The sequence below is a fragment of the Heterodontus francisci genome, chromosome 31 (genome assembly GCF_036365525.1).
Source record: "Heterodontus francisci isolate sHetFra1 chromosome 31, sHetFra1.hap1, whole genome shotgun sequence".
In the NCBI taxonomy this organism is placed as follows: domain Eukaryota; kingdom Metazoa; phylum Chordata; class Chondrichthyes; order Heterodontiformes; family Heterodontidae; genus Heterodontus; species Heterodontus francisci.
The window spans coordinates 48,562,222-48,577,303 of NC_090401.1; the positions used below are offsets into that span (position 1 = coordinate 48,562,222).

A 15,082-nucleotide genomic window follows, 5' to 3' on the forward strand; every position below is an offset into this window, starting at 1 on the left:
TCAGCGCCCCTGCCCCCGACGCTCTCCCCTCTCAGCGCCCCTGCCCCCGACGCTCTCCCCTCTCAGCGCCCCTGCCCCCGACGCTCTCCCCTCTCAGCGCCCCTGCCCCCGACGCTCTCCCCTCTCAGCACCCCTGCCCCCGACGCTCTCCCCTCTCAGCACCCCTGCCCCCGACGCTCTCCCCTCTCAGCAACCCTGCCCCCGACGCTCTCCCCTCTCAGCACCCCTGCCCCCGACGCTCTCCCCTCTCAGCACCCCTGCCCCCGACACTCTCCCCTCTCAGCACCCCTGCCCCCGACGCTGTCCCCTCTCAGCACCCCTGCCCCCGACGCTGTCCCCTCTCAGCACCCCTGCCCCCGACGCTGTCCCCTCTCAGCACCCCTGCCCCCGACGCTGTCCCCTCTCAGCACCCCTGCCCCCGACGCTGTCCCCTCTCAGCACCCCTGCCCCCGACGCTGTCCCCTCTCAGCACCCCTGCCCCCTCTCAGCACCCCTCCCCCGACGCTCTCCCCTCTCAGCACCCCTGCCCCCGACGCTCTCCCCTCTCAGCACCCCTGCCCCCGACGCTGTCCCCTCTCAGCACCCCTGCCCCCGACGCTGTCCCCTCTCAGCACCCCTGCCCCCGACGCTGTCCCCTCTCAGCACCCCTGCCCCCGACGCTGTCCCCTCTCAGCACCCCTGCCCCCGACGCTGTCCCCTCTCAGCACCCCTGCCCCCGACGCTGTCCCCTCTCAGCACCCCTGCCCCCTCTCAGCACCCCTCCCCCGACGCTGACCCCTCTCAGCACCCCTCCCCCGACGCTGACCTCTCAGCACCCCTCCCTCCCGACGCTGACCCCTCTCAGCACCCCTGCCCCCGACGCTCTCCCCTCTCAGCACCCCTGCCCCCGACGCTGACCCCTCTCAGCACCCCTCCCCCCAACAATCCCCTCAGCACCCCTGCCCCCGACGCTGACCCCTCTCAGCACCCCTCCCCCCAACAATCCCCTCAGTACCCCTCCCCCGGACACTGACCCCTCAGTACCCCTCCCCCTGACACTGTCCCCTCTCAGCACCCCTCCCCCCAACAATCCCCTCAGTACCCCTCCCCCGGACACTGACCCCTCAGCACCCCTCCCCCGGACACTGTCCCCTCTCAGCACCCCACGCTCCCTCCACTCCACTCCTCCATGGGCCCCTCCACCCCATCCCATCCTGAGCCCCCGCACCGCCAGGTCCCCTCTCCCCTCTTTCCCCTTACCCCTCACACCGGCCGCAGCTCCTTCCAACCACGCTGTCTCCCGCGGGTACCTGTGAGCGGTGATGGTGTCTCCGGCTGCGGGGATTCGGGCTGAGCTCCGGCTGTGGAGCGGCAGCCGCTGCCTCACCTCAGCCCGGAAACGGGGAAAGCGGCCCGCCCCCGCGCGCGGGCTCCTGGGAGCTGTAGTCGGCCTCGGCCGCCGCCCTACGCACCTGCGCAGACGGCGCCCGAGAAACTACAACCCCCGGCATGCTCAGCGCCCCAGCCCCCTTCACTCCCCCTCTCCGTATCCTTCCGTCCCTGCAAAAGAGGGAACTCAGTGCGGGCGGGCAGGGGGAGGAATAAATGCACCAAAAAGGTCATTGTTTTGTTTCACAGAAATAATTGTGAAAGCAAAATGAGAAGGGAGATACTAAAAGTTCTACAAAACTATCTATCTCTCCCTCGGCTACTATAGGCAGGATGGCATATTAATGTTATTAAGATAAAAACTATTGAAGGTGTAACTATAAAGGAGATTTGGATTCAATCAAGAATGAACTTGCATTTATATAGCTCCTTTCACAGCCTCATGATATCCCAAAGCACTTAAGGTGGCAATTCAATGGGTAGCACTCTCCCCTGAGTCCACTGTGCAATCAAATCCCACTCCAGAGACTTGAGCATAAAAATCTAAGCTGACACTTCAATGCAGTGTTGAGGAAGTGCTGCACGGTTTAAGAGACTGTCTTTTGGATGAGACATTAAACATTGTCTGCCCTCTCAGGTGGATGTAAAAGCTCTCAGGGCACTATTTCAAAGAGCAGGGGACTTCTCCCTCAATCAACATCACAAAAGCAGATTATCTGGTCATTATCACATTGTTTGTGGGAGCTTACTGTGCACAAATTGGCTGCTGTGTGTCTTCCACCACAGCAGTAATTAAACCTCAAAAGTACTTAATTGCCTGTAAAGTGCTTTGGGACATCTTGTACAGTCATGAAAGGCGCTATATAAATGAAAGTCTTTCTTTACAGCCAATGAAGTACTTGTTTATTGTGGTCATTGTTCAAGATACAGTTACATTTTTTTTCTGGTGGGACATGATTAGATAAGAAGATGGCCACTTGGCCCATCTTAGTTCATCTATCCAAAAAGAAACTAGCTTCCCCCACTGCAGCATCCTATTCATAGAAACAGACAGCACAGAAGGAGGACATTAGGCACATCGTTCCTATGCCAGCTCTTGGAAAGAACTGTGTACAAAATCCTACTTCCCTGCTCTTTTCCCATAGCATTGCAAATTTTTCCTTTACACGTATTTAGACATTTGATTCACAAATGAGCGTTTTCATCACCACTACTTTCTCTAGGTCACCAATCCATGTGAAGAAGAACTTTCTGACATCAGTCCTAAATTTGCCTTTCATTGGTTTGACCCTGTGGACCCTTGTTCCAATCTTGGAATTTAATTGATGGGTGGTCTTTTGAGCTTCCTTATGTTTATATGAGGCCAGCTGCCTCTGCACACCTAGGAAATCAAACCTGGTGGAAACCCAGTTTGTATCGATTGGGTCACCCTGCCTTTTACAAATGAAGCCATGAGGAAAGCTGTACCAGCACCATTTCATTTAAGTCAATGTTGCACCGCACAATGTGCTTGACTCTTGTGTCAATCAGCACATTAAGAATTTAACGGCCTTGCAAGGACCTTATAGCTTCTGTGAGGTTGTTGCTATGGTGACTCTAGTGTGATCTCCACTCTGATGGAGCCTTCCAAGAGAGTAACCCTTTTCCATTCTTCCATTACCACCTTGCCCATCCATTATCCCCACCAATGCATCCTAAGATTTCCTCCATCATCCTCTATCCTAAAATCATAACCGTTTTGCAAAATATATTCTTCTAGTCATGAATTTCATATAAATGTTACACTGATAGAATGGGAGATTACATGAAGACCTAACAGTAGCGAACCTTTGATCTCTGCCCAAGCGTTTCCAGGCAACAAAGGATGTCAGTGCATTGACTTGATGTCAGAGTGCTGCAGGAACTTCAGACCTTGGACGGTTGCCCAAATGAAGCTGCTGAACAAGAGTCAGTCCTGGCAAAAATGAAAACATGGAAATATGATCCAGTGATAAAGGAACTGAGCCCAGGTAAATGAATGGAAGCTATTGCCATTGGTTGCACATCATTACATCACAACTAAATTTGTTCTACTTCAACTCTTGTTCTTTTAAACCGCCTCAATAAAAGTCATTCTATTAAAGCCTTTTTTTAAAGTTTTCCATCCAACTTCTTCCCATGTTCCACTAGAGACAGTAATGTGAAATCCAGTGCGGTCGTAACAGCTATACCTTAGGCAGGGAATTCTCCACTGTCCAGCTTCCAGTTCAGATTTTGCAGGCTGTCCCACTCTTTTAGATATCCATGTAGATAACTGAGTCAATTAAAACAAAAGTGCCCCATTTCCTAAAGGGGTACAGATTGTGAACTCCAAATTTTTGATTAAATACAAAAGGAAATTTATAAATCATATCATATCATTTTTCCACTTGTCTAACATGCACTCCAGTGCCTCTGGTGCCCACCGGTCATGGAAAGCTCCAAGTACATCAGTGGACACCTTGTGCTCCTTCCCCAAGGACACTTTTCGGTCTGTCCTGTGTTCCAAACAGACAGAAAGCCAAACACATCACCCGATACCCATTTTACCCCACTCCACTATTGATGCCTGGGCATTGGCCAGTTGAGCGACAGTTCAGGCCTGTTACCTTGAATCAGAAACCTCCAACATTGCACCTGTATAGATCTTTCAAACAGCCAGCACCAGCATGAAGGACCAAATGGTCTCTTTCTGTGGTATATGATTCTATAACTCCAGTACTGTTAATTAGGTAAACATGGCAGTCACTTTGCAGATGTTTCCATTTATATGGTGCCTTGTCATGCCAGAAAACCTCAAAGCACTTCAGACAATGAACTACGTTGAGGTGCAATGACAAACTCCTCTCTGAAGTGTGTTAAAAACTCTCATTGCCCCAAACTGATGAGGTACATGAAAAATACTATTTCCTCAGAAATGTTGTCAGGATCTAACGCATCTTCTCAGAAGCAGGGTGTCTTGAGTGGAATTAATTCCTTGTTAGCTGGATTCTTCTTAATAGCATCATCTTAGTGTAAATCCCTCTTGGATCAAATGGTCAAAAATCCCAAGGCAAGGTAGGGAATAATTGTATTGAAATTAAGGGATTAGTGTAGGATTAGTATAAAATGGGTGGTTGATGGTCGGCACAGACTGGGTGGGCCGAAGGGCCTGTTTCAGTGCTGTATCTCTAAACTAAACTAAACTAAACTAAATATGCTTGGCACAACTGAGCAGCACTCCAGCTGATTTTTTTTTTGATGTCAAATAGTGCTTCTAAGGAGTCCTTGCTAAACATTAATTTGTTGGGTGCATCTTTCCTCTGCATAAGACCACCTTCTCTGCAGTGCCTCCTGCTGACTTCACTTGTGTTGTGGGAGTGGGGAGGGGGGGGGGCACGAGGATAGCATGTAACTCTAAAGACACAATCAACACTTGGCACACAGCCTGTAATATATGTAAAAACTGAGCCAGTGAATGAGAGAAAAATACAGAAAGATCGTTTTGTGACAGCATAGTGTGTGTGTGTAAGTGAAACTCAAGTTTAGCCCAGTTGAGTGATGCCAGCACAAATTGAATCATATGCCAATTACTGACAAACAGGCTTTGAGCAGGCAGCAGCTTCCAGAACTGCCTACTTTGTAATGAAAGAGGCACAAGAGGACTTTTATTTGACAGTAACTGTACCAGAGGGTTTTTAATTAGTGAGACACTTCAGCAGAGGGTTGTGGGCTACTGTACAGAACACAAGCAAGGTTGAAGAAAATAAGTTGAGATTAATCAAGAGGTGCTGGTTAGGTGATGTCAATAGATTTTGCCAAGTCTGGTGAAGTGCCAAAAGAGCAAAGAAACAAATCAAATATGAGGCTATATTTAGCTCACATTCTTGACCACACTAAGATACCTCAAGCTAATACAAACACGAATTCTCCACCCATTTGAATTAGTTGCTAGCAAAGCAGGCATGTGTTTGTTTGTTGTGTTAGTCATGTTGCCTGGGCATTAAGTAACTTCAACCGTTCCAATAAAGTCACAGATGCACTTCAGCAATACGAGTACAAGGTACACTAGTGAGAGCTTTCAAACTTACGGCTAGTCAGTATCATCTTAACCAACCGGGAGTACTTCTCATGATTGTTTTTGGCCTTTTGTGGTGCAGAATAGCTACTGTGTTTGCCTACATAACAACAGTCATTGCTCTTCAACGTAGTTCATTTTCCAAAATGTTTTGAGGTGTTTTGGCATGACAAGGCTCTACATAAATACAAACATCTGCAAAGTGACTGGCATGTTTACCTAAATAACAACACCAGAGTTATAGAATCACATACCACAGAAAGAGGCCATTCAGTCCTTCACGCCGGTGCTGGCTCTTTGAAACAGCTATCCCATTCCCCTGGTTTTTCCCCATAGCCCTGTGAGGATATGTCTAGTTTCCTTTTGAAAGTTACTACAGAATCTGCTTCCACCAGATTTCAGGCATTGAATTCCAGATCACAACAACTCGCTGCATTAAAAAAATCTCCTTGTTTCCCCTCTGGTTCTTTTGACAACTATTTTAAATGTCTCCTCTAGTTACCTACCCTCCTGTAAAAAGAAACAGTTTCTCCTTATTTACAACATCAAAACCACTCATTATTTTGAACACTATAAAGATAAACATCATAAACATGGTCACAGATTCCACAAGAGAGTACAGCCTCAAACTTAGAAGAGGCAGGATGAATATACAGTTTAGATTTAATTACTTTATGAATCGGATGGTGAATATATGGAATGTGCCATCAATGGAGGCAATAGGAGCTGATTGTATCAGCAAACTCAATAGAGTTAGATAAGTATCTTAAGAACAATTTGATAGAGGGCTATGAGAGATATTGTGAGATTTGACATTTCCATTTGGATCTTTTCTGTTCCTGTATCATAAGAAGATAAGAAGTAGGAGCAGGAGTAAGCCATTCGGCCCCTCAAGTCTGCTCTGCCATTCAATAAGATCATGGCTGACCTTCTATCTCAACTCCACTTTCCTGCCGTATCCCCATATTGCTTGATTCCCTTAGAGTCCAAAAATCTACCAATTGAATCTTAAATATACTCAACAACTGAGCATCCACAGCCCTCTGTGGTAGAGAGGGCACATTGCACATCAGACAGAAGCACTCTGGGGTGTAACCAACAGGGCGACATGAAGAAAGGTGGGAGGAGGTGCGGGAGAAGGTGCAAAAAAAAGATTTTACAGGAATGGTAGTATAGCTTGAGAGGCCTTAACTTTCAGGAAAGACTGCATGGTACGAGGCTTTTTCCTCCAGAAAAGAGAAGACTGAGGAGTGATCTAATAGACATCTTTTAAAATTATGATAATATAGACATAGAGAAAGATGTTTCCATTTGCGGGGGAATGTACAACAAAGGGCCATAAATATAAGATAGTCACTCATAAATCCAATAAAGAATTCAAGAGCAACTTTACCCAGAGAGTGGTTAGAGTGTGTAACTTGCTAATGTAAGGAGTGGTTGAAGCAAATAGCATAGAAGCATTTAAGGGGAAGTTGGAGAAGTACATGAGGTAGAAAGAAATAGAAGGATGTGCTAATAATGAAGTAAGGCGGGAGGAGGCTCATGTGGAGCATAAACACCAGATTGACCAGTTGGGCTGAATGGGCTGTTTCTGCACCATATGTAAGAATAAGTTCTGTGCAAAAAAGGCTCGGTCAATCAAAGAGTTGTGATTTTGATAAAAAATGGTAATAACACATCACAAGAAGAGTAAAGAAAAATCATTTCATGTTCCCCTACCCAGACTAAAAATAGTTCCCTCACTAAAAATGGAGATAAACTGATCTGATCTTGGCCATCTGCAACTTTTACCATTGAGCTTTCTGCTCAAAGGTACAAGGAAGCAGTTCTGACTGACTCCATCTCCCTGAGTCCAAGCGCCTAACTTTAGCCTACAACGGTCCTTCCCTACTCTCTAACCCCGTCCTCTTCCAACAAAGTTGAGGTCAGGAACTCTCTACATGACCAGTACAAAGTCCCATCCTAACTGGAGCAAAGGTGTGCTGCTCACAGATTAGTTAGCGATAATGGCAATGTACACGGTCATCAATACACCAGTATATGGCACATTAACCTCTCGCTGTTTTCAATTATGTAATAAATGACCTTTGACTTCATGATGAAGCTAGTTTTAACCTTTTGAGCAATGAATTTGTCGCTTTCCGGATATGCACACCTTCAAATGCCATTTTCCAAAGTTTCCTGCGAATTTCCAACCCTAAGTATAATATGGAATTTTCTCCCTATTATCGCAGAGACCCCAGACACGGTTTTCACCCCCCACCCAATGGCCGGAAAGGGTTGCAAGGTCCCTGTGGATCCCTGACAGTGGCCTTCTGCCACTGGAGTTTCCTCCCGCCTGCTGGTCAGCCTATCCACTGTCCGGTGGGAGGTGGCCCTACAATATGTTACTGAGGTCCTGCCATTAACATTGTCACGGTCTTGCTGAGTTGCTCAGTTGATTTCAGCCTCTGCGCACCCTCCACAGAACTCTCTCCACAAAAAGCTGTTGAGGCTGGGGGGGGGGCCGGCGGTTAACTGAAAAATTCAAACATGAAAATGAATAGATTTTTGTTCGGTAAGTGATAGGGATCAAATACGGGTAAATGGAATTGAAATACAGATCAGCCATGATCTAATTGAATGGTAGAAGAAGCTCGAGGGGCTGAATGGCCTCCTCCTGGTCCTATTTTCCTATGATCCATTTTCCCCACGGTTACTCCTCTCGATGGAGAAATTGTATAAAATGTTTTGGGGCAGATAATTTTGAACCCCTTACCAGGATTTTAGAATAGGATATTCACCATACCTCGTCATGTCTATCCAAACAGAGACATCTCTGCTCCGGTTACATTTCATTGGTATCTGGGTGGAGCTTTGAGCTTTTTTGTATTTGAATTAGAAAAGATATTTAACTTCCATGAGACCAACTTTGTTAAGTGCATTGACTAATGAATATCTGAAACACACAGACATGGAATGTCCTAGGTTTAGAGACTTGAGCACATAATCCCGACTGGCACTCCCCATGCAGTACTGAGGGAGTGCTACACTGTCAAAAGTGCTGTCTTTTGGATGAGATCTTAAACCGAGGGCACTTCTTCCCTCTCAGGTGGTTGTAAAAGATCCTATGGTACTATTTCAAAGCAACGCAGGGGGCTTCTCCCAGTTTCCTGGCCAATATTTATCCCTCAACCAACATCACCACAAGAGATCTGGCCATTATCACGTTGCTGTTTGCGGGAGCTTGCTTTCTTGGCTGCCATGTTTTCTAAATTACAACATTTCAAAAGTACATCATTGACTACAAAGAACATTGGGATGTCCTGAGGACATGAAAGGCACTATATAAATGCAAGTTATCTTTCTTAGGTTTCATTTCCCAGTCTGTGCTCAGTGTACTGAGCTCACTCATAGCAGTAATAGGCATGGTACAATTAATCTCAGCAGCCCTGAGGGGCATAAGGCTGAGCTCCTGCTCCTGATTGTTTTCCAGGGAATTGTGCTGGAAAGTGCACATGTGGTCAATGGGTAAGGACAGGATGAAACTCATCTGTGATGCCCCCATGGTTATTGTCTAGACAGATAATGGCCATATAAGGGCAAAGTACTGACGGCTAGCCAGCACCAGTGGAATTGCACCTCAGCAAGAAGTCAAAGACTTCAGGAGAGAAGAGAGAAATGTGCACAGACCCAGAGAAAGGTTTTGTTCAAAGTACTTTCCGACATTACAACAGTGACTACACTTCAAAAGTACTTCATTAGCTGCAAGGGGCTGTGAGACATCTTGAAAGGCGCTATATAAATGAAAGTATTTCTTTCTTACTTTTCTGAATAAGCAGAACATTAATGGCGTATATTTGCCAACTGGTTCTATCCCGTACAAACTCTTATAATGCTTATACTAAACTCTTATGTGCACTTTTTTAAACCGCAAGCATTAACCTGCTCACTCACTACAAAGAATGCACAGATGCGTTTAGTATGCTCATGTGACGAGTTTGTATGGGAACGGCGCGGGATGGTAAATATTGCCCGATATTTAAGCACAGATGGAGATACATCATTTGGCCAGTTTTGTTGAAGCAAGTGAGGTGAGGCGATACAATAGTACACTATTTCATGTTGCTAAACTAGCATTGCAATTACAGTCCAATCCTTGCTCACATAATATTAAATTCTGAACATTTAAACTTTTATTTTTCCAAGAATTACAGAGAATTTACAGCACAGAAACAGACCATTTGGCCCAACTGGTCTCTACCAGTGTTTATATTCCACATGAGCCTCCTCCCACTCTAATGACCTCTTCCCACTATGTTCTGTAATCTTCCATCCCCTTGTTTTGGGTCTTATGGATGTGTGGGATATGAGCATGAAGGAAAAAAATTAAATGAAGTTTTATTCTTGCTGTTAATGGAAACAGAATTAGAACAGTTCAGCTGGAGTTTTATATTTGTCTTTGCCTGATGATTCACCACGTTTCATCCATTCATGTAAGTCACAGCAGCTGTCATCAGTTTCAGTTACACCCACACAGACAGACAAGAGAGCAGAGCTATTGGAACAGCAAACCCTTTGATTGCATTAAAGAGAGATTCATGGTGAACATAATGAGCTGCTGATGGCACTAATCACTGCCACACCAAAGCTAACTTTGGTGCTTGAGCAGCTGCTACTCCAGAGCATATTGGAAGCAGCCTAATATTTGACCACAAAGGAATGATGCCAACTAGTGAACCTCGATGCCAAGCTGTCTCCCACTCATTCTTCCCAGACTCTGAAAAACCAGCGTTCCTCACCCTCTCTGACAATCTACAGGTTTAAAAAAAAAACAATCCTGGTATCACTAATTACGACTGGGATTTAGAGGGTTAAGAAGTGATTTGATTGAAGTTTTTGAGAATTTAAGGGGAACTGACAGGTTAGATAGAGAGAAACTATTTCTGCTGATTGGGACGAGGGAACACAGCCTATAAATCAACTGACGTGCCAAGCATAGATGCTTTGACTATGAAGGCATAGGCACAAATCAAGTCACATGGTGTGAATGTCTGATGAACAAATCCTGAAGAAGATTTTCTATGGTGCATTGACAACTGGGACATGATCTTGTAGTGGATAGCAAAGGAGATATGAAGAGCACATAAAAGTAACACTAACAGGGCAAAATAGACATCCATAAGTGGGAACAATATGCTCAAGATGAGAAAGCACAGCAAAAAAAAATCCTCTTATTATGAGGCCTGTCATATTACTAATGCAGAATGTTATCACCATCTGAGGAACTCTCGCCTGGAGAATTGAGATTCCCAACCCAGTGTATCTGGAAACCACTGTTCAACCTGTGGTCACTTATTCCAAGTAAAATTAGGTCTCATTAGTCATCAAAGAACTCACTGCAAAAAATGAACTGATATTCTGGCTGTTTCTTTGATATTGAAGGACGAACGACAAAGGGAAGTGATAGTGGGCATGTGAGTTTGTCAACCCAGTGACCTCACAGAAAGCAACGTACCTTTAGCAGCACAGTGCAAATTAAAAATACACTCTAGAATTAGAGAACAGTTGCTGCATGAACATTTTCAGTGAGAAAATCCACGTTTGATTTTAGAATCAAATAACATTCCCTTTGAACAACGCACCCAAAGAATCATTTCAAGACACAGATTGACTTATCAGACATTTCACAAAGATACTTGAAGAGAGCTGCCTCAACTGGTTTCGTGTGTGGTACACAAAAGTCTGCATAGTGTAAAATATTGTAAATGTTGCCAGCTTAAAAATTAATAGTAAACACATTTTTCTATTGATGTTAATTTTTTGTCCATGTTTTCTTCTAATCTCTGGAATTCCCTCCTTAAACATTTTTTCCTCTTTACCTCTCTCTCTCCTCCTCTAAGACACTGCTTAAAACCTACCTCTTTGACAAAACTTTTGGTCATCTGTCTCAATGACTTTTTCTTTGGCTCGGTATCAATATTTGTCTAATTACGCTCCTGTGAAGCTCCTTGGGATGCTTTACTCTCTTAAAGGTCCTATATAAATGCAAGAGCTCCCCTGCTCTTCTTTGAATAGTGCCATGGGGTGTTTTGAGTCCACGTTAGAGGGCAGACTCTATTTAACTCCTCATCTGAAAGAAAGTACATCTCCGACAGTGCAGCACTCCCTCCGTACTGCACTGGAACTGTCAGCTTGGATTATGTGTTCAAGTCGCTCGTGTGGGGTTTGAACTCACAACATTCTGAAGCTGCAAGTGAGGAGTTCCTAAAACAGAAGAGGATGGAGATCTTTGAATACAGATTTCTGCAGATAGGAAATTATTTTTAAAGTAGTTTTTCTTTTTGCCATTTCTCCCTCACAGACACTGACTCTCATCTAGTCGGACTGCCAGCTGATCTTTGGACCCCCACCCCACCCTATACCCACCCAGGAGAAACCTGTGGGCACATAAGTTTTGCCCACTTATTTCGTCTGCCTATGTTGTTTGGTAATATCCTGTACGCTCTGGGCTGAATCTTGTTTTCTTGCCGCCGTGAGCAGCGGCAGGTGAAAAACATGGCAGCCGGCGTGCACAGGCTGCGCGTTGCTGCGATCTTGCATCCGCGCTCATTAACATATGCACGGTGGCCGTCCCCCCCCCCCCACCCTCAATCACATGGTGGGGGTGGCCTCGGCAACACAATGAACGGCGTCACCTGAGGGAGCAGGAGCTGGCGCCATTTTTAAAAGGGTGCCAGCCCTGCAGCCAAGCTTCATAGGTTCAGAGTTCACACCTTCCACAGCCCCCCCCCTTGCCGATATATAATTAACGGATGCAGAGTTCCCAACCCTCTCCCCTCATTTCTGGCTAATTAAATTTAATGCAAATGTCCGAGTTCGCTGCAAAAACGATTAAGAGCAGAGTATTACCTACCAACCTTTGCAGGCACCCAGGACTCTCGCCTTGGTGATGCCAGCTGTTCAAGGATGGGAATGTGAAGGCACGTGAGTGTCGCACATTGACCTGAAGATTGGAAACAGCTGGTAGAATCGCGGCGAGTTCCATTAAAATGAATGCCAACAGGTAATTCAAAATATTTAAAGCATGGTCCCACCGCAGAGCCATGGTCCCACCGCGGAGCAGCGGAGGTGCTGCCGTGGAACTTCCCTACTGCCAGGAAGGTAAGGCCCGGCAATCCCTGCGTCGGGCTCCATGGCGGGTCTCTGTCGCTCTGATCTCCTGCCTCCCCTCCCTGCCATGGAACCCGATGTTGGGAAGAGAACAAGATCCCAGTCTCTATTTGTCCGGCCTTTAATGCACCTCAGGAGGTATTAAGAAGTCTGAATGAATGATGTTGTGCGTTGTTCTTCTTGCTGCCCTCTAGACATAGATGGCACTTCAGTGTATAACTGTAACAAAAGCATTGCTAAGGCATGCAGTGGAAGTTCTTCAAGGGTTAAGTGAAATGACTAAGCATTGTGGCACTCTTAACTATTTGTCCTCTAGTCTTCAGGTGAAGAGTGCAGGCTGAGCTATCTTTTTAATGGTGAAGCAGGAGTTTCAGATCATTCAGAGGCTTACCTAATTCCACTTTTCAGCTCTTGCTTCATAGCCTTGTGGGTTACAGCACTTCTCAAGTGCATATCCAAGTACTTTTACGTGTGATGAGGGTTCCTGTCTCTACCACTCTTTCAGGCAGTGGTTTCCAGATCGCCACCACCCTCAGGGTGAAAGAATTTCCCCCCAAATCTCCTCTAATCCTCCTACTTCTTACCCAAAAGCTATGCCCCTTGGTTATGGACCCCTCAACCAAGAAGAATAAGGCCTACCTATCCACTTTATCTTGCACCAATGGGAATGCAAATGAGCAGACCCAGGAAATTCGAATGCATCTGTTTGTAGAGGCCACCAGCAAATGCAACACTTTTCTAAAGGTGCATCAGCAATGAAAGTAATTTCAAGGAAACTCTAGGCTGATGAATTTACTTTTGAAGATGTTTATGTAGAGATGTTAGGGGTTATAAATATGATATTCACTACTAAATCCAATGAGGAATTCGGGAAAAACTACTTTACTCAGAGAGTAGTGGGAATGTGGAACTCCCTACCACAAGGAATGATTGAGGCAAATAGTATAGATGCATTTAAAGGAGAGCTCGTTAAGTACATGAGGGAGAAAGGAATAGAAGATTATGCTGAAAGGGTTAGATGAAGTAAGGTGGGAGGAGGCCTGTGTGGAGCATAAACACCAGAATAGTTGGGCTGAATGGCCTCTTTATATGCTGTAAGTTCTATGCATTGACAGACTTTAATATTATGATTCCATTTTGATGTCAGTACTGCAGAAATTCTAATGGAACCTTACAGTGTAATACGTGTAACCATAGCAATTGGATGTTATGACTACTCTGTATTTTTTGACATTTAGTGTGAATTTATGAGAGCTGTTCGCCCTGGTGATGAGGCACTTCCATTTCAGGCATGTGTGCACGAGCATCAAGTTCTCCAAGGTCAGGTGTACAACATGTTAAATGGAGAGTGAAGCAACATCTATTTTGCCCCAGAGCCATTATGAGAAAAACATCTCCTGCTGCAGGAGTGTGTTGTTGCAATATTTTGTCTTTGTGACTACTTCAATTCTCAACAGAGGTCCACGTATGAGAGCTACCCAACCTGTATTGAGTTGAAGTCTACTTTCCTGTGAACACTGACTGGCCACAAATCAACAGGGTAAACACCCAACTGTGAAGATGCTTCCCATAAAAAAAGACAATGGAAAGAGGCTGCATTCATCAGGTGTTTGTCATGGACACTGATATGATACAGATCCCTGGACAAGGCTTTCACAGTTTGTACACTTAGTCACGCATCAGAATGTGGACAAATGATGGCAAGCGTATTGTTGAAATCAAGCAGCCTTTTTCATTGAGATATAATAAAGAGAAAGGATTGAGGAGAAGAATGATTGTACAGGGACTGGGTGGAGCGCTACAGCTAACTGGGCCTCCAGGTGAGTGGTGGTGTACAAGGGACAAAACCAAAATGACCTACAGGATGAGCAAAGCAGTACATCTCTCTCTGCCTTCAAAAGCCTCCTGAAAACCTATCTTTTTGACATTGCCTTTGGTCAGAACCTCTAACACTTCCCCAATACCTGCTCCATGTCCAGATATCCATCCTGTAGCTTGAATCGTTTTGACTATGTCAGAGGCACTAGATAAGTACAAGATGTTAATGCTGTTTTGTACCCCTTTCTTTTCCCTTTCAACTTGGAAGTCTAACATCTATGCTGTTGGTGATCACGGGTTACTCTTGCTAAGTAGACTGAAGATATATTTGCAAATATGAACACAGTGGCTGTAGGCAGGAGAAGCTGTAGGAAGTGTATAGGATGTAGAGAAGGCTCTGAATAATCCAACTTTACGGAAAATGGTTATACATTAGAAACAATTTATGGATGCTGAAAGTCTATGTGTACTAAAGAGAGGAACAAAAAGTGGGTTGGATATAATCCAGAGTTCTAATGAAAGTTCACAGACCTGAAACTTTATAACTCTGTTTCTCTCTCCACAGATGCCGCTTGACCTGCTAAGTATTTCCAGCATTTTCTGTTTTTATTTCAGATTTGCAGCATCTGCAGTATTTTGCTTTTGTATGAACAGACTGGCTCATCTAAA

The 15,082-nt window shown here is 45.2% G+C and overlaps 1 protein-coding gene across 2 annotated transcripts in view; it reads right to left on the minus strand.

The window, feature by feature from the left end:
- LOC137347239 (phosphatase and actin regulator 4-like) overlaps positions 1-1,395 on the minus strand; it is a 183,186-nt gene extending 181,791 nt beyond the window's left edge. Inside the window, exon 1 of one of the 2 annotated variants that reach the window (XM_068011512.1) lies at positions 1,290-1,395. The gene's annotated coding sequence lies outside the window, so the exon portion shown is untranslated. Of the gene's footprint in view, positions 1-1,239 lie in introns of both variants that reach the window. The other variant, XM_068011511.1, reaches the window with a different exon arrangement.
- Between the last annotated feature and the right edge of the window lie 13,687 nt (positions 1,396-15,082).